This window comes from Pantherophis guttatus, chromosome 6 (assembly GCF_059756535.1).
Source record: "Pantherophis guttatus breed Tessera chromosome 6, ASM5975653v1, whole genome shotgun sequence".
Taxonomy (NCBI): Eukaryota; Metazoa; Chordata; class Lepidosauria; order Squamata; family Colubridae; genus Pantherophis; species Pantherophis guttatus.
This window is the reverse complement of record NC_142068.1, coordinates 102375075-102402475: the sequence shown is the minus strand read 5'-3', so window position 1 is coordinate 102402475 and position 27401 is coordinate 102375075. Positions and strand designations below refer to the sequence as shown.

At 39.6% G+C, this 27401-nt stretch overlaps 1 protein-coding gene and 1 long non-coding RNA gene across 2 annotated transcripts in view; one reads left to right on the top strand and one right to left on the bottom strand.

Annotated features, from left to right (window-relative positions):
- NRG3 (neuregulin 3) overlaps positions 1-27401 on the bottom strand; it is a 567176-nt gene that overhangs the window by 266061 nt on the left and 273714 nt on the right. The window lies entirely within an intron of this gene.
- Positions 23052-27401, top strand: part of LOC132710081 (uncharacterized) — a 31388-nt gene continuing 27038 nt past the window's right edge. Inside the window, exon 1 of the long non-coding RNA XR_009620864.2 lies at positions 23052-23180. This is a non-coding gene — a long non-coding RNA (uncharacterized LOC132710081). The remainder of the gene's footprint in view (positions 23181-27401) is intronic.

Genomic DNA, 27401 nt, shown 5'->3' with positions numbered 1-27401 from the left:
TTCAGACCAACTCAATACAGGCAGTCCTCAGTTTACAGCCACAATTAGAAACAGAATTTCTATTGCCAAGCAACATAGTTGTTCAGTGGCCATACCCAATGTTGCAACCTTTTTTTATTTTTTTGCTAGAGTGGCTAAGTGAATCATTGTAGTTGTTAAATTGCTAAGTTGTTAGATCCTTAAGTTGACTATTAACTTTGTTTATTGAAAGCTGGCTGGGAAGGTAGAAAAGGGTGATCACGTGATGCTGGGACCCTTGCCATTTGCACATGGCCATAGGGATATTGTGACAGTCATACATGTGAGAACTGTTTGTAAGTTTATCAGTGCTGTTGTAAGTTTAACCAGTCACTAAATGAGAGAGAGAGAGAGAGAGAGAGAGAGAGAGAGAGAGAGAGAGAGAGAGAGAGAGAGAGAGAGAGGGAGGGAGGGAGGGAGGGAGGGAGGGAGGGAGAGAAAGAGAGAGAGAGAGAGAAAGAAAAAAAGATGAGAGAGAGAGAGAGAAAGATGAAAAAATAGAAAAACAGAGAGAGAGAGAGGGAGGGAGGGAGGGAGGGACAGAGAGAGAGACCAGTTCCACATTGTTAGAATGACAAACAACATTGATATGTTATCAGATCACTGGAAGCTAAGCTCAGCTTGGAGGAAACTTATTAATATATAATGTAGAGATGAATCTTGGCAGCAAAAATTAACTCGAACTGAAATAATTCCAAGGACTGTGTATTCTAATGGGAAACGTCTGTTGCATATAATAAGCAATTCTGTTACATTTCACACTGCAGTCTTTATTTGGAATTCTTCACATGAAGACTGTAAGAGAGGAGACACACGGCACAAAAGTGCTGAAGGCATCAGATGGAGTACAATAAAAAAATATGCAGGCTTGGGAGTGTTGCTCTATGACACACTTTGCCTACTCAGAAGGTTCGATCCAATTAAACAAGGATGCCTGCATTTCTCATTTCTGCTTAGTTCCATAAGTGAGTTTTCCTTCTTTTCTTTTTTCTTTTTTATTATTTGATTGATATGCCGCCCTTCTCCAGAGACTCAGGGCAGCTTACAATGCTTTAAGCAATAGCCTTCATACTTTTGTATATTTATAGAAAGTCAGCTTATTGCCCCCACAAACTGGGTCCTCATTTCACCTACCTTAGAAAGGATGGAAGGCTGAGTCAACCTTGAGCCTTGGCGAGATTTGACCTTACTTTAATTGCAGACAGCTGGTGTTAATCACAATGCTATCAGTCTGCTGAGCCACCAGGCCCTTGCCTGGTTTGATCCCATGAATAAACACATGTGTATGAATTGGGCCCTGGGAACTGAACTAAACCGTGATTCTGGTCTGTGCGGACTGGTCCCAGTCAGTAGCTACATCCATTTCTCACAAAGAAAATGTCATGTTTTACCTATTTAATTATACATATGATAACAGCAGCATGAATATTATACGTGCAACATTGGAAGAGTAGTGATATATCAACACCAGATAAAGTAATCAATAAAATTATGGAATGTGCGGAATTAGATAGACTCACAAAGGAATTACAAAATAGAGAAGAACATGACTTTTACTTAGTATGGGAAAAGTGGTATAGTTGGTTGAAAGATAGGAAAGAGATGAAGCAATAGGAAGTAAACAAAATGACCAAATATAGTATGATGGAAACAAAGAACAGACATAGGTCAACAAAGATCAATATCAGATAGACAAAAGGGAATGACCAAATAAGGAAGAGTCAAAATACAAAGAGAAATGTATATTATAGTTGCGACAAACTGGACATGTATTGAAATGGATGTTTATATGTTTTTATGTTTTGTACGTTTCATTGTTCTGTTTAGTTTGTACTTATAAATAAAAATTGGAGGGAAAAAAAAAGAAAATGTCATGTTTTACTTTGTCTACCCATTGTGGAGTTGAGGAGGCCCACTAACAATTTCTGAGAACATTTACTAAAGGGGATTAAGGATCTGCTGGATAATGCTTTGCCCTTTGGCATCTGCATCTAGTGTTGATGACCCTCAAATGACAAACCAGGATGTCATCTTGCAAGTTTTCAGACTTACGTCATGATATTGCGAGCAAGTTCATAAGGGACAGAGTTTCACTGGGGTGTTGCAACAGACAACACAAGGATATTTTTAGCATTTTTCTTTTTACAAAGAACAGGGCAATATTCTTCACCACATGGGACTGGAATGATGTTATACTTATTTATGTATTAATCTCATAGATAAAGCTGTTCAGATCAAAATGAATCTAACTTTATTGGAATTTATGTATCTGTTTCATCTGTATCCTTCCTTTACTATTTTCATGTGGACAGACTCAATCCTAATGTCAACTGGGAAGCTGTGAGCATTTTAGATGAAGCCAAGTCCAAAAATGCCAGAAAATTCCCAGAAGCCTGGCACTTAGATAAATTGGCTATCAATGGACACAAAGAGACAAACAACATCTACATACCACTCAAAAGAGACACTCAAACAGCTAAAAAGAAAAAAAGACCTAAACACCTCCTTGCCAACAATCAACACTCTCATGAGCAGAGATTAACACCAAGATTAACACTAGAATATTAACAAAGATGATTAGGGGGCTGGAGGCTAAAACATATGAAGAATGGTTACAGCAACTGGGCATGGCTACTCTAGGGAAGAGAAGGACCAGGGGAGACATGATAGCATCTTCTAATACTTGAGGGGCTGCCACAGAGAGAAAGGGATTAAGCTATTTTCCAAAACACCTGAAGGCCAGACAAGGAATAATGGATGGAAACTGACCAAGGAGAGATTCAACCTAGAAATGAGGAGGAACATTCTGACAGTGAGAACAATCAACCCATGGAACAGAAGTTGCCTTCGGAAGTTGTGGGAGCTTCATCACTTGAGGCTTTCAAGAAGAGACTGGACTGCCATCTGTCAGAAATGGTGTAGGGTCTCCTGCTTGAGGGGTTGGACTAGATGTCGGCAGGCTGAACTGCTTATCTGTCAAAGCCATGGTCAGTCACCTGAAGTTCACCCAGGAGGGGGAGCGAGAGGAAGGGAAAGTGAAGATTGTGGTGGGTGGCTGCTGAGGAGGGGTGCTTGTGTGTGTGGGAGGTGAGTGACAGTGCCCTCGTCACAGGGGAAGAGGCGATCAATTACTGGTTCATAATTAACAAGAGTTGATAGAGGGACCAATTCCCTGGGCTACCAAAGCGCCCCCTCCCACTTTTTTCTCCCTGCCACTCTGTCCTATGCTCATAGCCACTTCTTCCTCTCTCCTGCCGCTGCCCCCCCCCCCAGAATACAGGATCAGCCTGGCACACTTGATCCGGGGCTGAGGTAGGGAAAGGCAGGGCATGGCATGGAACTTGGGGGAGTGCGTGTGCGCAGCCTTCCTTTTCCTTGCCATATAAACTTGGAGGCCAACCAGAAGGAGCCCCCTTTAGTCATTCTAAAGGTCTTTTAAAGCCCCTCTCTCTGTGTCTGTGTGTCTTTGCTCCCGGTCTTCCACAGCAGCCCATGCCCGAAGTCCACACACACAAGCCACACACACAGCGGTACTGGTGAGGTTTTTAGTGAGCAGTGCAGGAATCCAGACTTGCCTTCACAGGTACAAAAGCTTCCTCCAAATGGAAAAACGCCAGAAGCAAGCAAGTACTTCTTTTTGCACCTGCTCCTGGCATTTTTCCACTTGGAAGATGGAGAGGAGGAAGAAGAAGAAGACGAGGGCGACAATCCTGGACGCGTGAAGCAAGGCGTGAAAATCCACAGCAGGAAGCTCGGGGTGAGTGAAAAGGAGGAGCAGCCAAATGCTTAGTTTCTCCAGAACCGGTAGAAAAAAAATGCTTAAAAAGTAAAAAAAAAAAACATCCAGAAAAACCAACCATCACGCATTGCTCAGCTGATCATCGGAACTTTTTTTTTACTTTTAAAGCATTTTTTTTACCAGCAGTTCTCCAGAAGTAAAAACAGGAAGTAACAATGGCCGGGCGGGTGGGCAGAGCCTCACACCGCCATCACTACCGGTTCTCCGAACCACCTACCACGATCGCTACCAGATCCCCCGATCCTGTCTGAACCGGGAGCATTTCAACCCTGATATAGTTATTTCATAAAGGTTTTTTTTTTAAATCGATCTTCTGTAAAATCTTTTGAGGAAAAGCCTACCAATCTTGTGGTAAATAGCAGCAATCTCATATGGCATCCATCCCTATTTAGAAGGACGGCTCTCTGCAGGAACCAAAAATAAGCTCCTAATTAGATCTCAAACCTGCAATGGGGAAAAATAAATAAATAAAAGGTGCTGTTTTAATTAACTTTTTAGCTTGCACCAATTCAAACCGTGCCCAGTGCAATAAGACAAAAGGCTATAATGCTGCATTCATAAGGTCATCTGCTGCTCAGAATACTTTAGTTCTGTTCTAATCTTCAATTATCATAAAGCCAGAGAGGTTACAGTCAATATATTGGCAGAGGCATGTTACAGAATATGAAATCACTTTGGGCATAAAAAATAAAAATGAATAAATGAAATGAAATGAAATTCTAAACCTGATCTCTCAGGGCTATACCACCATCCTATTTTATGTATCATTTCCCCCTCAACCAGGTTAATAATGTCATTATAGGGAAAAGCTTGCTTTCCTTAAATCAGACGTGTTTACGTTGGAACTAAATAATAATACTGAATGTTAGTTTGATGGAGGATGTTTTATGATGAGAAGTGTGTGTATTGCACAGGCACCCAAGAGTTTATGTTGTACTCTGAGACAAGGAGTATATGGTGAGAGCTGTCTATCAATGAGGCCCTGGCTACTCGATGAGGTCTATCATACAAGGGTGGTGAAGAAATGGAGATTCCTGGTCTCCTTTGTCCTGTTGCTAATGGAGTACTTCTACTTTTCAAAAGTACAAGTTTCTGACAGAAGACAATATTTCTAGCTCAGGGATGAGCTGTGGGATCTTTGGTGGTCTCTGGGCTGGGTGATTTTCTTGACATTTCATGACCAAAGTAGGTAACATCATCAGTGCTAGAAAGAAAGGGGGCGGGTTTCTGGTTGGCGCCGCAGCGATTTGGACGTGGAAATAGCGGGGCTTTTCGGAGCCCCGTGAAAATCCCGTCCGCCAAGCCCCCGCCGGTAGGTCTGCAGACCTCCCTTGTCCTGTAGGGACAGGGGGATAAAGAGGGACCTCCTCGGACGGCCAAGAGGAACGCGCAGGTTCCTCGAGGCCAGAGGATAACCTTCTACGCCGGTGGCGGTGGGAGAGGCAGCCATGGGACAAGTGAAGTGCAGGAGGAGAGGCAGGAGCAAGCTGTTTGAATGCTGGGTGAGTAGGACCAGCCCAGGCGGGAACAGCTTTCAAATATTTGGGACTAATAATGCCCTGGCCCTAACAGCGGCTAAGAATTATTTGGGCGAAAGATTTAAAATAATTAACAAGGAGAAGAGAAGACCCTTTAAAGGACGATAATACCTACTATCTGCTTTTGGAATTAAATGTTTTTCTAGATGGATTTTTGGTTATTAAGGAGAATGGATCAGCTGTAAAGAGAAAGAAGGAGAAGAGGAAACAATGTCTTTTTCAAAAAGCTGCGAGAATAATAAGCGGAGAGAGTTTAAGATGGATGCTTGTTAACAGAAGTGAAAGTGGAAACTGCAAATTGTGTATTCCTTCCTGTTTGAAGAAGAAACTTTGTCTCTTATTTCTCGAACTGGAGTATATTGAGGAAAAACTAAGGAGGTTTGATTTTGGATGTATTTAATTTGTTTTTGAACTACTTATGGACAGTTGGGAAGAAGAAGCTATTTGAAACAGTTAAAACTGCTGATTAATGGTGTTGTAATGAAGAAGAAGGGCGTACCCCTATAAGAGGACATAATGATACCATATATGGAATACAAAAGAACTAAATCTGTTAGTCTTTATAACTTTATGGATATTGGAACTGGAAAAAAAGAGAAGAAAAGAGAAGAAAGAGTTTGGACAGAATGAGAAAAACACCATAGTTTGATTAAAATGGATGTAAATGCTTTTTATGTAATTGATTCCTAAACAATGTAAGGAGGAGAGTTTCTTTCTCTTCTCTCCCTTTCCTTTTTACTTTTTTTATGTTGTTTTTTTGCTCTGTATTATTTTTTCTATCTCATTCCTTTCTTTTTGCTTTTTCCTTTTCCCTTTTTCTTACTTTTGAATCTTTCCCTTTGATATTTTTTGTCATACTTCTTTTTTCCTCTCCCTTTCTCTTTCTTAAGTTTATCCTTCTTTATTATTATTGAAAGAAGTATTTTTTTAAAAAGGGGGGGAAATGGGAATATAGAAAAAACTACAAGAAATATGAAGATTATGAATGAATTTCTGAGTATTAATAAGAATTGCTGATAGATTTAATAATAACAGAAAAGTGTTCTTTTGTTTTTTTATAGAAAGGAAATGTGGATATCTGAATATTGCTAAGAACTATTTATAGATGATGATCTCTAAAGCGAGGAATATTATTATAGAAAAAATGTGGATACTTTGAAAGAAATTTCTTTAAAAAAACCAATTTTTTTTTTATTAATAAGCATGGTTTAAAAGCTATAAGAAATATGAAGATTATGAATGAATCTTTGATTACCAATAAGAATTACTGATAGATTTAACAATCACAGAAAACTGTCTCTTTAAAATGGTTAAAAATATTGTTCTTTATAGAAAATAAGAAAATGTAAATGAAGCTTTGAATATTGTTAAGAACTACTTATACACACTCATTTTTAAAGTGAGAAAAGTTATTAATAGAAAAAATGTGAATACTTTGAAAGAATTCTCTAAAAATATTAATAAGTGTTTTAATGGTTATAGAAAATGGATTTGAAAGTTGTTTAAAATGTTGTTTTTCTATAGCAAACAAGAGAATGGGAATAAATTCTTGAATAACAATAAGATTTGTTTATAGATTCTATAACTATGGTGAATTGGCCTATAAATGGTTTAAAATGTTGTTTTATAGAGAAAAGTGAGAAACAAATAGGAAATGGGAGAACTAACAATTCGGGAGAGAGTAGGAGAGAAGATATATTTCAAAACGTATTACTATTTTAAATTGCTAAAAAAGTATGATTTTGGGAATTAGATGATTAAAATTAAACTGTGAATTTGTTAAATATAAGGTTAGAAGTGGAGGAAAGCATCCCTGGAGAGCAGCTGACTAGGCTGTGAACCAGCTAAAAATAAACCTAGGAGGAGTGGAAGAGGCAACGCTGGAGAGCAGTTAGAGCCAAACTGTGAACCAGTTAAATATAAGGTAAGGAGTGGAGGAAAGCATCCCTGGAAAACAGCTAATTAAGCTGTGAACCAGCCAAAAATAAACTTAGGAGGAGAGGAAGAGACATACTGGGGAGCAGTTAAAGCTACACTGTGAACCAGCGAAATATAGGTTAGGAGTGGAGGGAAGCATCCCTGGTAAAACAGCTGAAAAGCTGTTATCCAGCTAAAAATAAATCTAGGAGGAGTGAAGGAGAAAATGTTGGAAGCAGTTAAAACTAACTGTGATCCAGCCAATAAATAAGGTTAGGAGTGGAGGAAAGCATCCCTGGAAACCAGCTAACCAAGCTGCAATCCAGCTAAAAATAAACCTAGGAGGAATGAAGGAGATACTTTTGAAGAATGGATATTGACTTTAAAATGTCTTTCAGAGAGGAATGAAATATTTTATATTGGTTATTGACTTGATTTGGGTCTTTGAAGTACAGAAAATATATGAAATACTGATTGTTAAAATGATAAATGAATACTATAAAGTGCTGTTTGGATTTGAAGTTTAAAAAAATTTTCCAAAAAAAAAGAAAGAAAGAAAGAAAGAAAGAAAGAAAGAAAGAAAGAAAGAAAGAAAGAAAGGGGGCTAGCACTGAGGATGTTACCTATTTTGAAACATCTGCAAGAAAGCAACAAGTTCTGAGAGCACCAAGGACTTCACAGTACCGGTTTCCTTTTGATAACAGATATAGCCTCTCTGGAACCCTCCTTCAGAAAAACCCTTCCAAGGGAGATGGGTGGTTAAGAAACATGAATAAAATAAAAAGAAAGAATTGAGTTCCAACTCCATCTCTAGGTTAGTAATACAAGCTCCACCCTTCTCTCTCTCTCTTCACTCTTTTCTTTAGTTTAGTTTCCACTATGTTAGAATACAGTTAGTCCTTGATATAGAGAAACTGTCGTGAAGGCTTTTATGCAAGACACCATGGCTTAATGATGTCCACCCCCATTCTCCCTGATGCAACCGTTAAACAGTTGTGCCAGTCATTAAGTGGAGCAGAGAGTGCCCTGGGGTTGTAAGTTTGCTGTCCATCTGAAGAACTTCTATTCACTTCCTGTTTGCTGCTGGCCGCCGCCAGACGTTCCTTTGGGATCGTCAGCTTCCACTGCCTGTCAGAGCCGCCTTCACAACGGAACGGCGGCTCGAAAAAACTCCGTTCCCATGAGGAAACGGAGATAGAGCCGGCAGGGGTGGGTAGAACTCTCTGCAGAGTCCCAAAAGTTTTTCTTTTACTTTTGGGATGGAGCGGATGAGATGCCCCATATCCCCAGCCGCTGCTCCGGGCTTTGGGAGACCTCTGCTAATGCAGAGCCAGGCGTCAAAAGCAAGCCTGCGAATTTGACAGATTACTCAAAGAAAATGTGAGCTGGACCTGTAATACTGAAGCGCAAGTATTTTACTTATCTTTTAAAAATTACTTAAGAGAATAGAGGAAGAGAAAGAGGAAAAAAGTTTCTTTTTAAAATGGCGTCTGCCGCGGCTGGAGAAGAGTTTGAGAGGGAAAGTTCTTCCGTTTTTTATTATTACAATGTAGCGGAATAAATACCACTGGCTACATTTGTAGACAAAACTCCGCTCCTGTTTTTGTTTTTCTCTTTTTTCCCTGGAGGCTTGAGTGTTGCTGGCTGGAAGTCTTTTGTCTTGTTTTTTTTTTTTTTCTTCTTCTAACAAAGCCTGCTTAGGCGGAAACATGGCACTGAGGCTTGTGAAGTCAGACAAACAAATAGGTGGGGGGGATTCCCCCACTAAGAATTTAAAGGAACAAGTTTTAACTCTTCAGTCCCAGAAACCTGATTTTAATATAATAGAATTTCTCTTAGAGGAGATTGAAAGAAGGGATGAGATTGTGAATCAGCAACTTGAAAAATTTAAGCAGGAAACTAAGGAATTGGTGAAATCCAAGTTTGACTTTTTGCAGCAAAAAATTTTAAAATTGACAGAATTCATGATTCGGTTGGATACAAATACTAATTTACTAGAGTCAAAAATGGATGAAATTCAAGATAAATTGGACAATAGAATTCAAAAAATTGAAAATGATTTGTTAAATATTCAGGATTATAGTTCAGAAGAAAAATTTAAAATGGATGCTGACCAAAAGTCTGGTAATGTAGAATATCTGGAACAGAGGATTCAAAAAGAGGTTCTAAAGATACAATATAATTTCACAGAATATGCAATAAGACTTGGAAAATAACAGAGATGACTTAAGGAAAATATCTTCTGAATTTCTAGCTGGGATCTTAAAGATTCAACCTGAGGAAGTGTTTTGTAGGATTGACAGAGCTTATCGAATAAACTCCTGGACTGCCAAGCAAAGGCAATTGCCTAGAGATGTGGTAATCTATTTTTCAGATAAAGAAATTAGGAATAAAATTGTGCAAAATTCCTTCAATTCTAATTTGCAATTGTATGGAAGAAAGATTTGGATTTACAAGGAACTCCCACCTAAGATATTAATGGAAAGGAAGAAATTTGGCTTTCTGGTGTCTGAGTTAAAAAGGAGAAATATTCAATTCCGGTGGGACGTCCCAGTTGGTATTATATTGAGATATCAAGGAGAAAGATACCAGTTAAATACTGTTGAAAGGGCGGAAGAATTTTATCAAAATAGGTTGAAAATGAATTTAACGTCTTCAGATATAATACAGGATAAGCAGAAGGAGCTGGAACTAAAGACAGAGACTGTACCAGATAAATTGCCTTTGGATTTATCGGATACCCCAGCTGGATTATCTACAAATTTGAGAGAAGTGCCATCTGATTTTAATGTGATGACTTATCAAGGCAAGGACAAGCATGGAAACCAATTAGAGGATATACAAGGGATAAAAAAGAAATGCGAGACACAAAAAATTAGGATGGAGGTCAAACCCACAAAAAGAAAACAAAAAAAGAAATAGGTTGTACAAAAATAGAAATTTCTAACCCAAGCAACAGTGAAGCCAGTGATTTTAAAATATGAATGATTATGTGAAAACATAGAGGAGGCGACATATTGGTCAATATCATCCTGAGGATAGTGGCAGATCTCTGCATTGCCGTAATTTTGGGACATGGAAAGAGCCTCAAATTGATGGTTTTAAATTATCTACTTTGAAACTTCTTTTTGTGTTGATAAATATATTATAATTATCTTGAATTATAAGGCAAGAGAATCACATTGGGACATGCAGAAGATCGGGTTGTTACCCAATACGATGATGGAAATTAATAATCCTGATGAAACCCACAATTATTATTATATGGAATACAATTATAATGTCACTCGGGTGGTTGTTTTTACTTTTATATATATAAGAAGATGTTTACTACTGATGGGGGCAGATATGATTGGAGATCTTGAATAAACTGTTGCATCCGCAAGCTATGTCACCCTATTATGGATGTTGGTTTTAACAATCCAGTGGAAAGACTTCAAGAAGATATTATATGGACTATAAATTTAAAGTTATTGTCTTTTCTTTTTTTATTTAGATATAATGGAATATATATATATATATATTTTTAAGTAGTGTGGGCAGTGAATTAAAGATATCAAGAATTGTTGTGTATGGTAAATTTGTAAGACAGTGGGTGAATAAGCTAGCTACAGACTGATTAGTTTAAGAAAAGGGATTTTTAAGTGATACATTTAGGGGAGTGGAGGAAATGGATAGAGTGGAATAAATGTTAAATTAGATTTTATGGGGAGCCCGCTTTGAAATGTTATTAAAGTAGGACTTATTGTATAGTTTTAAAGTGGAAGGTGGTTTTGAATTGTTGCAATAATGCATAGATATAAAACACTATTATGCTAAATTAGAGTTATTTTATAATAGTTATAGTATAATGTGTTTGTTTTTTTTTGTTTTTTTTTTTCTCTTCTTCTTTTCTGAAATGTATGGATAAAGGGGGATTTATAATACTTTTAGTAAGTAAAGGTCAGTATTTTGAGGAGGGAGTAAGTAATCTGTTATGAATTAGGGTTTTTTTTTGTTACGAAGAAGTCACAGGGGGGGAAGGGTGGGGAGGGGGGGTTAGGGAGGGGGGGAGGGGGGGGAAAAAGGGGGAAAAATTTGTATTTGAAAACCTTTTCAATGAAGAACTTCTATTCTACCATTGAGACAAACAGGATTTCATAACACTTAACCCTGGCCGAAATTCTTTTGCTCTTTCCATTTTTGCTGCTGCCCTACATTCACACAATTCCAGATTCATATTTTATAATATGCGAGACTTAGCTCTCTAACTTGACCCTTCCTCAGTGGCAACAAAATATTTGGTATTTTGAAGATCTTTCTACAATTAGAGTGGATTACAAAACCCACCTCATGAATATTTCACCTACAAATGATAAAAAATTTAAAGATGTCAATACAGGCCTGTTCTTCCTTAAGGAATATCTTGAGGACCTAGTTTTCGCTCAAGGTTTCATCCTGGTGACATTCTGATTTTCCACAGGGAGGGACTCACCAGCCTCACACTCGCTGCCAGAGAGCATTCAAGTGTGAATTCAATATCAGCATGACCTGAATTTTGAATTTGCAGAGCCAGGGAGCCAAGAAAATAATCCAGCTAAGATTATTTTTCTTTGCTTTTTTTTTTTCATTTCTCCCCCAAACACCGTTTCTAGGCCACCCCCACCCCAGAGGATTCAGAGCAATGAATGATGAATGTAAAATTAACACCATAAATCATACAGACAGACCCATTTGCTCTCACAATCATTCTGGGCTGGATGCAGGTTGAAATAGGATGCTTCTTACTTGCCAAAAGGGTGTTTCTGTTGGTGATAAACCTCAAACACATTGAGACAATTAGAGTCCCTTTTTTTGTCTGTCCCAATAATATGACCTAACTTTTCCCATTCATGTTGCCAGAGACCAAGCGATGCTCAGGAAGCACCCTGATTTTAATGAGCACTAATCACAATTTGCCTTGGAGCAAAAAGACTTCAAAGGCATCCATTGAAGAAAAGTGTAGATTTCATGGCAACCCTTCTATGGTCTCCTTTGCAATGTGGATTCAGCTCTCCCTCAATGATGATTTACGGTGCTCACATACAAATAAAAATAAATTAAAATCATTTGCAAACTCTGGGAAAGGGAGGGAGGGAGGGAGGGAGGGAGGGAAGGAAGGAAGGAAGGAAGGAAGGAAGGAAGGAAGGAAGGAAGGAAGGAAGGAAGGAAGGAAGGAAAATCCAGGAAAAAAATGCACATCTCTCTTGATGAGATATAATTGGGGTTCTTGACAGAGCAGAGATGCAATGAATGGAATTAAAATAGTGCCCGTACAATGCCCAAGTAATAAATGGGAAGCAATGCTCACATATTATGCCACATATTGCCTATTCCAATTTCTACAAATGTAGCTTGCTGACAAAGAATCGTTAATTCAAATGGATAATATATAGGCCCGGAATATATGTCCCATCTGTTAATGTCATTTGGATCTGTGGCAGAAGTTGCTTACGGCTGTCAGAAAAGGAAAGATGGGAAAATCAAATCTGCATCCAAAGCAAGCTTCCAAATAGAATGTATACAAAGCTAATTGAATTAGCATTTTTAAAAGGAAGATTTGATTTTGTTTAACCAATTATTCTCAGTATTTGCACGTTTAACACCACACCTCTTTCTCTCATGTCTGTCTGTCTGTCTGTCTTGTCTGTCTGTCTGTCTGTCTGTCTGTCACGATAGCAGTGTTCCAATATCTGAGGGACTGCCACAAAGACAATGGAGTCACTCTATTCTTCAAAGCACCTGAAGGCAAGAGAAGAAGTTATGGGTGGAAACAAGGAGAGAGCCACCTAGAACTAAGAAGAAATTTCCCGACAGTGAAAACAATTAATCAGTGGAACAACTTGCCTCCAGAAGTTGTGAATGCTCCAACACTGGAAGTTTTTAAGAAGACTTAACCATTTGTCTGAAATGATATAGGGTTTCTGCTTGAGCAGGGGGTTGGACTAGAAGACTTCCAAGGTCCCTCCCAACTCTGTTATTCTGCTATTCATCTGTCTGTCTGTCCATCCATCCAACTATCAAGCTATTTCTATGTAACTCTATCATCCTCTCTCTCTCTCTCTCTCCCCTCTCTCTCCATTTTGTGTATCATCACAAATCCATATTTTCTCTGTTTATGAAATTCATAAACCAAACATTTTGGACAACACTTTTCTTCTAGTTTCCGTCACTGGAAGGAAAACCACAACTTGGAAACTGTGAATGGAGTTTGGAGATGAGTTCCCTATATTGGAGAGGCTCTTGGATCTGCTGAGAGAAAAGGTTGCAGGTCCCATTCATCAAAGGTACTCTCTGTTTTGCATGAATTTATATAGCAGTAATTCCATGGGAATTTTTGTTGAGGCAAAATGACACCATCTGCAACTGGGATGTTGAGGATCTTGGTCTGAATGGGGATTGGCTGATACAATCCATTTATTTTTTGGGAGATTCCATTTGCTCTCCTCTTGTTTCTTTTTCTTCTTCCTCTTTTGTAGAAAATCAAGAGAAAAGACACATCAGTGCCTGTCAGCAAACTACATGTTGCTTAATGCAATTCAATCCGTTCAAGTCCTTTGGGATAGATCGAACAGAGCAGCCATTTATCCCAACACAGAGATTTATCAGAGATTCTGTCGTATGAACGGTTTGGGGGCCTTACTATCACCCACGGGCGTTATAAAAACATGGCCATCAGCTGAGTGCGTATTTGAACTTGGGGGAAAAAAAACCCCACATTTCTTTTGAACTTTCTTTGGAGCCTTTCGCTCGTTCGCTCGTTCTGTCTGAGGAGGAAACTCAGCATTGGTTTCGCGTTTTGCTCTAGGCAAAAATTTGTAGGAAATTACAGGCAGTCCCCAGCTTATAATTATTTGCCTAGCAACTGTTGAAAGTTACAACATGCGCTGAAAACAAAGACTTGCAACCATCCTCACACTTACAACCCTTGCCGCATTCCCAGAGTCACTGGTCAAAATTCAGCTGCTTGGCACCCGGCATGTATTTGTGATGGTTACAGCATCCACCTGGAGTCATGTGATCACCATTGGCCACCTTCCCACCTGGCTACTCTTAATTGGGGAAGCCAATTCACTTAATGACTGCAGTGTTTTACTCAAGAACCATGGCAAAATTGTAAAATTGGATGTAACTCTCTTAACAACTTCCTTTTCCAATTGTGGTTGTAATTCAAGGGCTCCCTGTAATGAACTTCCCTCAAATATTTTTCCCTCAGCTGCCTCTTCTTCATGGCATTTTCTCAGAAGTTTTCACTTTATTGCATTTTTTAGTTTTGGAAGAAAAGCAATTGTAAATTAAACGAGCCTCTTCGTCTCCTGAACCTATAAGTACATTGACTTCCTTCCTGTCCGTGTGTGTGTGTGTGTGTGTGTGTGTGTGTGTGTGTGTGTGCGTGCATGCGCACATGTTCACCCATTGCACATTTGTTCTGCCAGTACCTTCTTTGTGTCCATGGTTGTACTCGCTCTCCTGCACATTTAACCTTCCTTTCTACTACACTACCTGTGGTTCTTTTTCTCTCCATCTGGTTCCTTTCATTCTCAGTTTCTCCAAAAACCCAGTGCAACCACTGTGCAAGGACGGAGAGATGGAGGAGGCTTGGGGAGATCCAGTCACACACTGCCAGTTCAGCCTACTTCACAGGGTTATTCTCCTGGGGAGAAATTGAGAGGCGAGACATCTACATACCCTATCTTCACTTCCAGCAGAATCTAAATATTTTAATATCAATAATAATAATACAGCTGTAAAGGAATCTTTGAAAGCCATTGTAATACTTGTTAAGGACCTACAAGATCTTTGTAGGATCTTGCAAAAGGATGTGAAATCATTCCATTGTATTTTATTTATTTAGTTATACCCTGCCTTTATTATTTTTGCAAGTAACGGAAGGAGGCAAGTTTATCCAATACACCTTCCTCCTCCTCTTTTGCCCAGAACAACCGCCCTGAGAGGTGGGTTGGGCTGAGGGGAGAGTGACTGGTCCAAGATCACCATCCATCTGGCTTTTATGGCTCAGGCAGGACTAGAACCTACAATCTGCTGGTTTCTATCCTGGTGCCTTAAAACCACTAAACCAAATTGGCTCTTATGCAACTTCATAAACTCAGACATCATCAACTAAATTCCCTGGACACATGCTGATCAGGCTGACTCGGTGGAGTCCTCCCTCTGGGTTGCTCACTTCTGTGCCTCTACATGCACCAGGGGTAGACCTCCCTGAGTCTGAAGGCTTGTGCAAAATTCTGTTCTTTTCACCTATAAATCTCTTTTACTCGTATCCGACTCCGGCTTTAGGGCCGTCATGAGGTTTGGTTTGGTTTAACGGACATAATGAACTGTATTCTTTTACCCAACCATCCTCTGAAACTTTCCCCCCACCCCCCAATGTTTTGACTATGTAACACTACAAACCAGTGACAAGATTGGCAGTGCTTCCTAAATCTGCACAGGATTTCATCCTTGTGACTTCTGACTTTCAGTTAAGTGCTAGAGCGGTAAAATGGCAAATGTTTTGAAAGGCAGAAGAAGATGGACAGACAGATGGGAAACTTACAAAGAGGGTTCTCAGCCACCTGCCACCTTCTAATTGAAGCTTGATAATTAATGTGGCTCTAATGCCAACACAAAATCAGTATGCCTAGCATGCTTCCAGAGGAAAGGTATTAGCTCCTTAAAGGGATAAAAATAACCACATGTTCAGTCCTAGCCTTCTAGTTTAATTCCTGGGGTTTTAAGGAAAACCACATTTTCCTTCTTCTACATTTATTTTTCCTTTGCAAGCTTTACATTTGAATAGACAGTTGGAACATTTGGGATTGCAAATATTACATGAAGGCTACTGATTACAAACATCAGAATATAACACAATAGAATAATAGAATTGGAAGGACCTTGGACCTTCTAGTCCAATTCCCTGCTCAAGTAAGAGACCCCATCCCATTCTGGACAAATGGTTGTCCAGTCTCTTCTTAAAAGCCTCCAGTCTTGGAGCACCCATAACTTCTGAAGGCAAGTCATTCCACTGGTTAATTGTCCTCATTCTCAGGAAATTTCTCCTAAGTTCTAGGTTGCTTTTCTCCTTGGTTAGTTTCCATCCATTGCTTCCTGTCCTGTTTTCAGGTGCTTTGGAAAATAGGTTGAGCCCCCTCTTCTCGGTGGCAGCCCCTCAAATATTGGAAGACGGTTATCATGTCACTCCTAGTCCTTCTTTTCACTACACCAGACATACCAAGTTCCCACAACAGCAAGGCTTGTTTAGATATTTGAATTCTAAACCAGGAAAGGATAAGTGATCATAGAATGATGGAAAGGATTATTTATGGAAAATTATTATAAACTATTATCGTTATCATTATGGAAATCTCATAATGGAAAGGGCTAATCCTCCTAACCCTTAGGAAGTTCTACTCAGCCTGATTTGACCCATGAGCATGTGTTTCCTTGAGTCCTTCAGGTAAGTACATTTAGGATTGAATCTTATATTTGTACACCTGGATTTAACTGCAGTATCTTCTTTTCTGTCTTCCTCTTTAGCAATTACCTACTTGCAGTTGCTCACTTCCCATTTTCAGCTAGTTAATACCTCAATAAACTACCCAGTGATTTCATAGCCTCCTTCTCTCATTCCTTTGAAAATGCCAAAGAGAATGGACTATAACGAGATTCTTTTTAAAGGATTAAATCCTAGAGGCATTGAACCGTAAAAGGCTGAGATGTGCATATGACAGGGAAGCCTGGAAATCATGCAGAATTGCTTTTGGGAGAAGGAAGTTAAGGCTCTTTCCTTAGAGACATTATCATCGTGTCACTGCAGCATTGAAGCAGGGAGGTACACATCCATGCATACAGCCCCACAAAAGGAACGTGTGCCAAATGCACTTCAACGGAATGCATTTAGAAGGATGTTCACTTAACAATTTTAACAATTAATAAGGGAAAATTATTAGGGCTTGCCATATTGAAGTGGTAAAAATCAAGAGGACTACAGGATGGTACAGAGATTTAGTGTTTTCTGGTTTTTCCAGTCTGATGTGGTAGCCTGTGAAATAGCAATTAAAAAAGGTATTTATTTATTAGTAGTGACAGTATATGGAAGAGTTTAAGTGGCATACTGGTCTTATAAATAATTTTAATAGCCTTGGTGGTGCAGCGGACTAAGTGCTGTTATTTAGCACTTAGCTGCCAGCTGCCTGCAGTTAATGCAAGTTCTAATCTCACCAGGCTCAAGGTTGACTCAGCCTTCCATCCTTCTGAGGTAGGTAAATTGAGGACCCGGATTGTGGGGGCAATAAACTGACTTTATAGAAACACTGCTTATGGGGGGGCCAAAAGCCCTAATACAGTAAGCAGGCATATACAAAAGAATGAAGGCTATTACTATAAGTGCATTGTAAGCCGCCCTGAGTCTTCGGAGGAGGGCGGCATATAAATTGAACAAACAAACAAACAAACAAACAAACAAACAAACAAACAAACAAATATATTGTATAAGGCTTTATGAGAAAAGCCAGCCTTCCTTCCTTCCTTCCTTCCTTCCTTCCTTCCTTCCTTCCTTCCTTCCTTCCTTCCTTCCTTCCTTCCTTCCCCCCTTTTCTTTCTTTCTTTCTGATCTTCCAGGCCTTGACAATAATGGAGAGTTATGCTTTTTTGAGCCATTCTTTCTCTCCAGCAATTTTCCTTTGAACACACTATTGTACGTTCGAACAGTTGCTAAGCAAGATGTTTGTTAACTAATAACTATCTGTAACACATTCTAGCATGACTAATTGGTTTCAATTAGTTTAATCCTGTGCATAATTGAGTCTGTTTGGATCCTTAACTTTTTGGAGGTTAACTTGGGTGATTAAGTCCTTTGGCCTTTTTGCATAGCATATTAGCCCTTCTTCCCTTCCCATTAATCTAGTTAAGCATGTTATCAGAGACAGCCCCTTAACATGTTTGCTTTTGTCTCTGCTAAACACTTTGATAATTAGCAATAGCCCTTAGACTTATACACCGCTTCACAGTGCTTTACAGCCCCCTCTAAGCAGTTTACGGAGTCAGCATATTGCCCCCAACAATCTGGGTCCTCATTTTACCCACCTTGGAAGGCTGGAAGGCTGAGTCAACCTTGAGCTGGTGAGAATAGAACTGCTGGCAGTTGGCAGAATTAGCCTGTAATACTGCATTCTGACCACTGTGCCACCAAGGCTTATATCAGAAGAGCAAATGTCTCATCTAACCTTCCAACCTGGAACACATATATCAAGATGCCAACTTTTAATGAACCTTGAACTGTTGCAGTAAGAAAGGCAAATGGAAATTCAGCCCTTAATGCAAACTTTGGAGAATTCTTCCATCTCGCTTTATTAGTTCTGGAAAAAGAAAGAAAGAAACATCCAAATGTTTCTCTTTGTTGCAACGTGTTAGGCCATGTCTATGGAGATTCTCAGTCATCCAGGTCAGAGTTTTCCCCAAAGTATTTATTTCAAGAGGCAACTGGACTTCCTTAGTTTTTCCTTGAAGATATTTAGCTTCTCATCCAAGAAGCTTCTTCAGCTCTGAAAAACTGAAGAAAAACAAAGGAAGTCCAATTGCTTCTTGGGAAAAAAAAAAACACCTTTGGGACATGTTAGGCCATGTTCAGCCTAAGAAACACGCAGCCTCATTTGCTGTTTCTGAGAAGTTGAGTTATTTTGTTTTCTACAAAAGTATCAATCTGTAGGGAAAGGTAGAAATAGCCATAATTCTAGAAAAGTAATGTTGTGTGAATTTTGACACTTTTCAAAATTCAGATCGAAACTGAACAAAAGGAACATATTGGAAAACAAAAGATATATAGTAGCACTGACTAATGTTTCCCCAAGAAAGCCGAAAACATAAATCAGTCCCAGTGTAACACGGCTTTGTCACAACTTCAAAAACGAAAACCTGTTTGTCTGCTGCAAAAACCCTTCACCATCTTCAAGGAGCGCTTGTGAAATGTTGCATAACAACCCAACATGGCACGGGAGTCTAAAATCCAAGGCGCCGGAAAAGAGATATATTAATTTTCAGTAGTGCAGACTGGATAAGGGAAGAATATTTCTCTTTTAATCTTGATCGTCAATCCATCTTCTGTACAGATCTATGTCACCACCAACTCTCATCTCTCCAAATCACTGGGGAACTGTCAAGAGCCTCTGCTCACAGTTCTTCAGATAGACGTACCTGGCAGATAGAGGGTATTCATGAGACCTGCTGCGCCATGTTTCCAAAACTCCAAAACAAGGTCTCTCAAAAAGAATTTTGAGCAGTCGGGGGGGGGGGGATGGAAATTCTTTTTTCAGTCCTCATTTTGTTATTGCTAATCCCAAACTTTTTCTATCAGACTAAAGGCCTTTTTGCATAATGTCATGTCTAGTTGATTAGCTCTTCTCTATTGAAGAGAAGAAGAAGAAGAAGTCACAATGCAACGTCATAATGTAAAATTGCAGTGTATGTCTAATATAATATGTCACCAGTCTAGTTAGAAACTCTAAAATGGCTGTCAAATTCCTCAAAGCATTTCCTAATCAAGCAAGTGGGATTAGCACAGACCTGAATAAAATGTTTTCAAGCAAGGATTAGGAGGAGAGGAGAGACTCCACAAAAGCATGTTTGGAATTGCTGGCCCTCCTTTATTAGTTCTTTCAATAGAGAAGGTGGGGGGTCTTGGAAAGTTTGAAATCTCTTCTTCCTGAGCTTTTTGCAAGCCAGACTGAGCTGCTGTTGGTAAGGTATGAACCTCTTCTCCTTTCTGCACAATATTTAGCCTCCGTTCATTTATTTTTTCCCCTTAACCTTTTCTACTCTCTCCCAATTGTTCTTGAAAGAAGAACTTGCTCACATGTGCAGGTTCTGCTGTGCAATATTTCCAGGAGGGAAATTGTAGAATGAACTTTTCTATTTAGAATAGAATGAATCAGCTGGGAGGGACCTTGGAGGTCTTCTAGTCCAGCCCCCTGCTCAAGCAGCAGAGCCTATACCATTTCAGATAAGTGACTGTCTAGACTCATCTTAAAAACATCCAGTGATGGAGTGCCCACAATTTCTTCTATTCTTGGGATAAAGGAGTCTCATTTGTGTGAATCCCACCAGTGCATGATTCTATCTTTTCTTGGGAATAGGAGAGGAAGTATAACTTAGATAGACAGTAAATTAATTTGTTTTAAACTCTCAATAAAAATAAGTATCTTCTGCAATAAATCCAAATCCCTACTGTCTTACATATCTATCTCTTGTTAAGTATGTGAGCATTCAACAGCTGTAACTGTAGAGGGGAGGCGGGTGGCCTTGGGAGATGGGGAAGGGCTGTGTAGCCAGGGCAACAGCTTAGTCTGCAGCAGGTGTGTGCTCATCTCAGAAGAGACTCTCCCTATTTTTTTCCGATGTAAAGGTGATGACGAAGATATGCACTTTTACACTTGCAAGATTCTGTCCATGTAACCTTACAATAAAGTAGACTTAGTTCATCTGGGTGTGCTTCTTGTCTGGATTATCTTTCAAGGTTGACAGCATTCAATGCTTCAAGGAGATTAACGATCAAGACCACAAATGACATGGACTTAGTGGGTGGGGATGGGAAGGAGGGAGGGAGGGAGGGATGGAGAGAGAGAGAGAGAGAGAGAGAGAGAGAGAGAGAGGGAGAGAGAGAGAGAGAGAGAGAGCGCTTGAGAGGAAGGAAGGAAGGAGGAAGGGAGGAGGGAGGAAGGAAGGGAACTCATTTGAATATTCAGTTTCAAGTTTGTTTGTTTTTTAACTTGATTTCTATGCCGCCCTTCTCCGAAGACTCAGGGTGGCTTACAATGCGTTAAGCAATAGCCTTCATACTTTTGTATATTTTATACAAAATCAGCTTATTGCCCCCACAATCTGGGTCCTCATTTTACCTACCTTAGAAAGGATGGAAAGCTAAGTCAACCTTGAGCCTGGTGAGATTTGAACTTGCAGTAATTGCAGGCAGCTGATGTTAATAACAGTGCTTTAGTCTGCTGCACTACCAGGGTTCCAAGTTGATGTTTACACCTGGTTCTTGAAAGAACAATAGATAGAATGGCAATTTATGGCCTGGAACAATTAAAAGATTAAAGGGACAGAACCAGCAGGAAATCGAGAGATCTATTGAATCTCTTAAAGAGAGATCAGAGCTCTGTTAGTCCTGGTGAGAGAAGCTAAAATCTTTGAATAATTGAGGATAATCAGCTGCAAGAAGTGCCTCTGCTTAATACAGTGGAGTTAACCTGGCATAGCACCAAGGTTTGTTTTCTCTGTTGGCTAAAGTTATTTTTCACAAAGCCAAAAAAAAAAGTGAGGGAAAGGATTATGTTATTTTACATGTTCTATCATTATAGAACATATATATGAACATATATATGAAGAAAGATTGCAGGATTTGGGTATAGAGAAAAGAAGGACCAGGGGAGACATGATAGCAGTCTTCCAATATTTGAGGGGCTGCCACAGAGAGGAGGAGGGGGTCAACTTATTTTCTAAAGCACCAGAAGGCAAGACAAGAAACCATGGATGGAAACTGATCAAGAAGAGAAACAACTTGGAATTGAGGAGGAACTTCCTAACAGTGAACAATTAACCAATGGAACCAACTTGACTTCAGACGTTGTGGGCGCTTCATCACTGGAGGTTTTTAAGAAGAGACTGGACAGCCATTTGTCTGAACTGGTCTAGGGTCTCCTGCTTGAGTGGGGGCTGCACTAGAAGACTTCTGAGGTCCCTTGAAGCTCTATTCTGATTCTAAATCTCTGAAGAAAATCCACCCAAACCTGTCTTTTCAACGATTTAGGAAAGGAAATGTCACCTCTAAATAAATGGAACATCAGTGATTTACCATTCCAGATCCAGAAGAGACACTTTGCAGATCTAGGAGTTTATTTACTTGATTACTGACTTTAAAAAAACAGCAAATAATTCCCCAAAACCATAATTTTGAAAGGAATATAAACCACTAGAGGGGGAGTACATGTATATAACAGAATCATCATTGATTTACATCCCTTAGCAGATTGGGTCACGGAAGCCCAAAAATCATTGTATTAAACAATTATTTAAACAATGTTCATTAAACAATGAGCAAAAAATCATTAGCTAGAATGTGTTGTGGGAATCCAGCTAATGATTTCTGTCTCTTAATATTAGTTGGCTCTTTGTCCTAATTTTCAGTGGAATATGAATAGAAACAGTTTTAGCCTGGTGGGTTAGTTAGGAATTTTCTAATACTCATAAAAGCATCTATTTTTTGGATTTGATGGCAAAACCTCCCTGCACTTTTCTTGCTTCAAAGCAGAGCTACTTCCTTTGAAGAAGTGGAAGTGGAACATTTTATTTGACTTTATTTTATTTCTCAGTTTTCTCCCCTTTTAAGGAAAGCTGGTCCTTCTCTCAGTGGGGAGAATCACTTCCCTTTTCTCTCTGAGCAACTGGAACCACTAGCCTCCTAGCATGCCTTTGGGAATTTTTTTTCAATTCCTCCCAATGATCTGCATTAGAGGTTTCTTTACTGATGGAGGCAGAAGGACAACATGGAGCTCCACTGGGCTGAACCAAGGGGGACATTGCGTAGGTCAGTTCGGGGGAACCGTGTGATGCTCCAAGTCAGATTCTAAGCACGTCTTACTTCTGTTGAGTTTTGAATCTTTGCCTCACATTTTGTGCCACGATTATGAAACAAACATGACCGTTAAGAGGCATGTTTGGGCTTCATGGAACAAAAGGGGTCCCTTTTCATTTTAGAAGAACTGTAGACAATCACTGAATATCAACCACCTCAAATAGGAGGACACTTTGATTCCCACCATGGATGAATGGCTGCAGAAGCTGATGGAGTTGGCAGCGATGGCTAAACTGACCGCTTTGATCAAAGAAAAGAATATGTAAGTACTTTTGTTCAGTGGTGAAATCTAAAATTTGTTACTACCGGTTCTGGGGGAGTGGATTGGTGGTGGTGGTGGGGGGGTAATGTGACTGGTTGGGCGTGGCTATTTTTTTTTTCTTTTAAAACCATTTTTTCTACAACCTCTTCGGCGAAGAGATTGTAAAAAAATGCTTTCAAAAGGCTATGATGATCCCAGCTGAATTGCCTGATCGGCAGAAACTTTTTTTCTTTTAAATGCCTCTGACAATCAGGCAACTCAGCTTGGATCGTCAGAGGCATTTAAGGAAAAAAGGGGTCTTTTTCTTTTAAATGCCTCTGACGATTCAAGCTGAGTTGCCTGATCAGCAGAGGCATTTAAAAGAAAAAAAGTCTCTGTCGATCAGGCAACTCAGCTTGGATCGCCAGAGGCATTTAAAAGAAAAAAAGGGTTTTTTCTTTTAAAAGCCTTTGACAATCCCAGCTGAGCCGCGCGATCATCAGAGAGGGTTTTTTTTTTTTTTTAAAAAAGCATTTTTTGGGGGGCGAAGAGGTTGTAGAAAAAATGCTTTTAAAAGTAAAGAAAAAAAGCCTCTGATGATTGTGCAGCTCAGCTGGGCATTGGGGGGGGGGGCAGGGATTTTTGCTATCGGTTCTCCGAACCATCCGCCTCCATCGCTACCAGATCGGGCAATCCAGTCCGAACCAGGAGCATTTCACCCCTGCTTTCGTTGCTTCTGGACTTTGGGGGTGGAAAAAAATGAAACTTTGATTTTGGGTTTTACTGATTTGATTGATTTGTTGTTATAGAAATGGCTGTTTTATACTATTATGGAAAAGTAAAAAGTTGAGGTTCAATGTTAAGGCTTTATTCTACTGCAACAGAGGAAGATGGAAGTCAATGCCTTTTTTGTCTTCACTTCACTTCACTTCTCTTTTCCCCTTCCCTTCCCCTATGCGTCCTTCTCTTTGCTTTTGTATTTTTGTATTTTATTCTATAATCTAATACAATGATATAAACTGGAAACAGCCTCAAATATGTAGACAATACCATTCTAATGGCAGAAAGTGAAGAGGAACTAAAGAACCCCTTGATGAAGCTGAAAAAGTTGGCTTGAATCTCAACATTAAAAAAATACTAAGATTGTGACATCTGGTCCCATCACTTCCTCGCAAATAGAAGGGGAAGAAATGGAAGCTTGACAGGTTTTATTTTCTTGGGTTCTGGGATCATCGCAGACGGCAGCCGTGAAATTAAAAAGATGCTTGCTCCTTGGGAGGAAAGCTATGGCAAACCTAAACAGCATATTGAAAAGCAGGGACATCATCTTGCTGATTAAAGTCTGTATAGTCAAAGCTATGTTTTTTTTCCAATAGTGATATGTGATTGTGAGAGTTGGACCATAAGGAAGGCTGAGCACTGAAGAATTGATTCTTTCACACTGTGGGGTTGGAGAAGACTCTTGAGACTGCAAGGAGAGCCAATCAGTCAATCCTAAAGGAAATCCACCCTGACTGTCCTTTGGAAGGACAGATCCTGAAGCTGAAGCTCAAATACTTTGGTCACCTGATGAGAAAAGAGGACTCCGTAGAGAAGATCCTGGTGTTGGGAAAGATGGAAGGCAAAAGGAGAAGAGGACGGCAGAGGATGAGATGATTATTTAATTAATTAATTTATTTATTTTATTGCAATTTATATGCCGCCCTTCTCCCGAAGGACTCAGGGCGGCTTACAAGATAAAAATTCAACAATATGAATTAAATATAAATTAAAATCCAATTAAAATTATTCCAATGTAAAAATCACCCCAGCAGATCAGCCCATTTGATGAAAGAGCCACGTCTTCAGTTCGCGGCGGAAGGAGAGGCGGTCAAGGGCTGTCCTAAGCCCAGTGGGCAGACCGTTCCAGAGGGTCGGCGCTCCCACAGAGAACACTCTCCCCCTGGCGGCGCCAGCCGACATTGTCTGACTGATGGCACCCTGAGGAGGCCCGCTCTGTGAGAGCGCACAGGATGATGGGAGGATGGCAGAAGATGGTCCTGCAAGTACCCCGGGCCTAAGCCATGTACGGCTTTATAGGTGAGCACTAGCACCTTGAAACGAACCCAGAGGACCACCAGCAGCCAGTGCAGCTCGCGCAGGAGAGGTGTTACACGGGAGTAAGGAGAAGCTCCCGTAACAACCTGCGCGGCCACATTCTGGACTAGCTGAAGCTCCAGGTGCATCCCAAGGGCAGCCCCATGTAGAGGGCGTTACAGTAATCCAGCCGATTAGATAGTGTCATTGACACAATGAACATGAATTTGGGCAAAATCTATGGGAAAATGGAGGATGGGGTTCTGGCGTGCTGTGGTCCATGAGGTCATGAAGAGTTGGTCAAGACATAATGACTGAAGAGCAATAAAAAGAGCCATTGCTTCGGAATACATCTAAAATATAACACCTTATACCAGGTAAAAAGGCCTTTAATGATGTTAATTCCCTGCCAGACAAGCAAAATAAACTGCTCTATAGACTTCACCAGATTTCCAGTCATGCTTCTGTGAAGTTGAAGGTGAGAAGACAGAAGTTGTCAACAGGGACTGACATTCTCCACCAGAGGAAAGTGGCAGAGATTTTACTCAGGGGACTTCTGAATAAAGAAAAAAGACATTGGAAAATAGCTTCAGCTTTATTTTCAACGCCATCCTTAATTTTGCCAAAAAAAGGCTTGGTATGATGGCAGTCATGGGCTTTTTGAGATGGAGGAGCGGGGGGTCCATCTAAACCGGGTTCTTTGCAACTGTTTTGCAGTTCTCTGACTTCTGAAACCAACATTTCTGCATAGCTGCAAAAGGTGACCTTAATTCTGCAATTCCATCCCCATCTAACTTGAAAGTCAGCCTTGCTAAACTCAGTGATAATTACTTTTGAGAAAACAGATGAAGCTGCAGGCTAAAGTTGCACATACATTATGTGAGCATGATAAGATATGAATGAAAATATTGGAACCTAAAAATAACTCTAACACACTTCCAGTGATTAAATTGTGTCTTGTATCTTTTTAAAACATTTTTAAAAAATATTCAAACAAACTTTATCAAAAGAAGCATGTAGCTACTGTGCAAACTATACTGCAGATCTAAAGTGAAAACAGAATTTTAATAAAGAAAGTTTGTTCTTGTCCTTTGCCAAATCATGCCCACGATTCATTATTTCCATTATGAAAAAGCATATACATGCCCATAAAGTGCAATTTTCAGAAGACATGAAAATATTTCTAAGTATTTTCCTTCAGTTTTTCTAATCAGATAGTAAGAGCTGATTATCAGATGGACAGCTATATAATTTCTTTAAGTAAATAAATAATAATAATCATACTTGGAATTGCTTACATCTTGTGACAATACCTTTAATGCAATCAAACAACATCAGGTCCTTGAGTAGGACTTGATAGGAAGACAAAAATCCCAAATCCAGTCTAAACAATTGGCTGACTGTGAGACCAACAACAATAATCATAATTAATGGACTTCTGGTTGTACCTCCGGCACCTTTGGAAATCTGGACTCCAAGCTATACGACCTGCTCTGACCTCTCCTTATCGGAGGGTCCAAATCGGGACCATAGCCACCCTGGACAGGTGGCGAAGTAAAGGGGGAGTGCCTAGCAGTTAGAGGGGAGTCACATCTCCCTTCCCTGACTAAGAAAGCCCCTCTGCCAATGACAAGGAGTAGTGGCAGCAAACATGGCTGCCATGAAGCCGAAGACAGCCTGAATACATAAGACTGTGCAGGAGTGAAGAAAGTGAGTGGTGTGTGATCTGGGTAAGAGAATATTTGCTATTGAAAATTAATCCCAAGAAAGTTAAGGGGGAAGTATATTTGAACTATTTGCTAGTGGCGAAATAAGCACATTAAAAAAAAAAACCCAGAATATTTAAGAAGAGATTTTTTTTTTTAAACAAAACTAAGGAAAAAAAATGAACTCTCAATTTTCAGATGTGTCGTGGGATTGAAAAGGTATTTTAAAAAATACTGGAATTAGATCTGAAGCTTGTTTTTCATTATTATTAATTCTGCCCACATCTTGGATGTATAATTTAAAACAACTAAAAGTGCACTATCAGCATTACACAGAGCAAGCAGAAACTTGAAGTTTGAGTGCCATCTGCTGCTAAAAGGAGAACTATGCAACTTTGGGATCTTCCACATTTGCTGGACTATAAGTATTTACTTTAAAATTATTGAAGATTTATACAAT